The 3,328-nt window shown below is 40.6% G+C and overlaps 1 pseudogene; it reads right to left on the bottom strand.

Annotated features, from left to right (window-relative positions):
* Window positions 1-1,235: 1,235 nt before the first annotated feature.
* On the bottom strand, window positions 1,236-3,328 carry LOC139469184 (uncharacterized; annotated as a pseudogene).

Genomic DNA, 3,328 nt, shown 5'->3' with positions numbered 1-3,328 from the left:
ATGGCGCTTGAATTACCATAAGTTGAAGAAATTCTTCCAAAAGGATCTTGAGCGTCGGTGCTGTTATGTTTGCAAACACAACTCCAGGCGCATGTTGTTAATGCGTATGGATAAAATGTCAACTGTAACCGGGGTTTGTGATGGCAAATACAAGGTCCAACACAGGCTACGGGTGTGAGTCTTATACCATGGTAGATAATGACACCCTGTAATGTACAAAACAATAACATTATAAAAACAGCAGTACATAGGTTTCATACACACATATATTAATACAATACAAAGCGACCTTTCACTTAATATAAGCATAATCAATGATTTATAAATCATTATCTTAATCCTGAAGTATACAAACAATTCATCACGGGCGATAACTCGATCCCGACATTACTTATAAGATACAATATATATATAGATGGTCCATGGTTCTAAAATACAATGAACATTACAAATGCAATTACCACTTTGTTGAAACTACTATATTAATTCATTAACTGATCATACATTTGGTATGATACACAATTTACAAAGTATATTTCGAGACACGACAAACATGTAAATTATCCCTACCCTGTGGTGGCCACGCAGCTCTCAGCACACTCCCATTTACAGAATCAACAATGAATAAATATAAGATACAGAGTACAGTTGAAGCATTGTAGGAAATGTAACTGACTACACACTATTATAAAATGATTGACATTGCATACAAATACAGTATATACACAATTATGATATTCAACGCATTCACTCATACATTCACACACAGAAAGAAGAAGGATGAGAAGCATTTATAGTGTTTACTTAGCCTTATTTAAATATTAACTGAGCAATATGGTGACACAATGCAATCACCATACCAGAGATAAGCATGTTAATGATACTGAAATAGCATTCCACATAACTTAGATAAGTTTTATGATTATACAAATACATACATAGATATCAGCTAGCAATTTTATAGATTACTAACCTTAACAATAGAATGATTTATCCAAGATGCGTCCAAATTGTTGACTGACTTCTGAATTGGTGTAGTGTCTAGTGCAAGATGGATGAAAAGTGCACAGTTTGAACAAGCCAATGAAAACAAGGTTTTGGTTAGAACAAGAGAAGAAACAATGACACAAACATGGACCAACCCAACCACCCTCTACATAATAAGTAAACTAATCCAGAAGCCCACTATAGACATTGAACTAAGAACCTAATTTACTAAACAACTTAAAATAATATTACAGACTTAACAGTATGTCAACACTTGTGTCTGCCACATTCTCCAGGTGTGACCTGGTTCTGGTTGACTGCCGTGGCTGAGAAGCATCTTCTTGCAGCAAATTTGTTTGTTCTTCTCTGTCATCCTCACTACCTGTGGCCCCAGTCTCAGATCTGTCTTCATCATGCTCGTTCTGGTGAACAGTATCATCAATTGGCTCTTCTTCTTCAGTGGGAGTCTCATCTCCTTCTAAAGATTCTGTTAACTCTCCTTCAGTTGGCCTTTCCACTGGGATCTAAGTAGGAACTGAAGGTTCTGAAGAACTGGTGTAGCTGATTGCCGATCCCTCATCAGACAGATCTTCACTCGTTTCGACAGCCATGTTCTCCCTCGGCTTAGGCACAGGTATTGGTACTTGTCGTCGTCTGGGTTTAACGGCTGGTGGCATTTTGACTGGCAAAGAACTAACCGGCAGCAAGAGGTTACGATGTAGCGCTCTATTCCTTCCCTCTCCATTCTCCTTTCCAACCTCAAAGACAGGTATCGATGGATTGGGATGGTGCAGCACAACATATACATCTTCCTCCAATCTGTTAGCTAATTTATGTCTTCTGTCAAAGGCATCAATCTTCACAAGGTCTCGATCTCCTGGTTCCAACATTGCAGCTCTGGTCCTCTGGTCATAGTAAGTCTTCTGTTTAGCCTGAGATTTCTGAGATGCGTTTAAAGCTATGTCACAGGATTGCCACAAACGGTCCTTCAAGGATTTAGTGTACTCCGTTATGGACCTGCTTTCCTGAATTTCTATGTCCATTTCCAAAAACAAGGTCAACTGGTAGTCTTGAATGTCACTTTTCTACCTTCAGAAGCTGTCACAATTCCTGCATCACCTTCCCTGTAAAATTAGCTCCTTGATCAGAATGGATTCTTTTTGGAGTATTGCTGAAAAAGGCTTCTGCTGTTGTTCTTGCTGACATATTCTTGGTTTGGTTGGCTTGGGCGTTGTGAGTGAAGTGATCTGTCACATCCAGGACATGTGCTATTCCTCCTTTAGAGGGTTCTAGGGAAAGGAAGTCCATGCATACAAGCTCTAGTGGCTCGGAAGTTTTGATGTTGATTGAGTTAGCTTTGATGTTGGTTGCAGTTTTCCTCCTCAGACAACGCTCACAATGTTTTAGGTGGTTCTCCACGTCACGTGTTATCTCTGGAAGTAGAACCTGTCCCGTAGAACTGATACAGTCCTGTCTCTTCCAGGGTGTCCAACATTGTCATGGAGTCTCCTAATTGCTGCAGTTCTTAATCGAGAGGGTTGAACTAGCTGTTCCCTGTCAGCGCCATGAACACTGACGACACTGTATAGAACTCCTCGCTTGAGTTTGAACTGACTGTAGTTCTTCATCAATGATGTCATTTCAGGATCCTTCAGGTACTTGATCCGGTCTCATCTTGCTCTATTCCTGAATTGTGTGATAATTTCTACCAGTGCTTGGTCTTTAGCCTGTGATCGTCTCCAGCCTCTAGCATTTTGTTCACATCTGTCTTCAGTTAAGTCAATGTCTTCATCTTCAACAACATCTGCAGAGAGGCACAATCTTTCCACAAGATTCCCCTCATGGGTAGAATGACAAATAGCTGTGACATAATCTTTGGCAATCTCATCCATGTCATCATCAGTGTCTTCCTTGACTGGTAACCTAGACAGAGCCTCGGCATCACTGTTGGATTTCCCTGGTCAGTACTTAATGCTGAAACCATAGCTGGAGAGAGCAGGAAGCCATCTATGACCGATGACGTCCAATCGAGCACTTGTCAGCACATACGTCAACGGACTGTTGTCTGTAAAAACCACAAAGTCATGACCCCACAAGTAGTCATGAAACGTCTCTGAGATAGATCATTTCAGACACAAAAACTCCAGCTTGCGTGCGTAATAATTTCTCCTCTACTTGCATAAGCTATTACTCGTGGCTGCACACTTGTAGAGTACTGCACCTGTTTGAAGGGAACTTCATCAACAATGTCTATCCGGTGATGCACCATGTTGCTATATCCAATGTCATCATCATGTTTGGAGAAGATGTCTGTGAACTTCATGATGATGTCAAGTCCCAT

This window comes from Haliotis cracherodii, unplaced genomic scaffold, assembly GCF_022045235.1.
Source record: "Haliotis cracherodii isolate W230 unplaced genomic scaffold, xgHalCrac1.p SCAF_2, whole genome shotgun sequence".
NCBI classification, from domain to species: domain Eukaryota; kingdom Metazoa; phylum Mollusca; class Gastropoda; order Lepetellida; family Haliotidae; genus Haliotis; species Haliotis cracherodii.
Note: the sequence above shows the minus strand (reverse complement) of the source record. Positions and strands in the feature narration are given on the sequence as shown.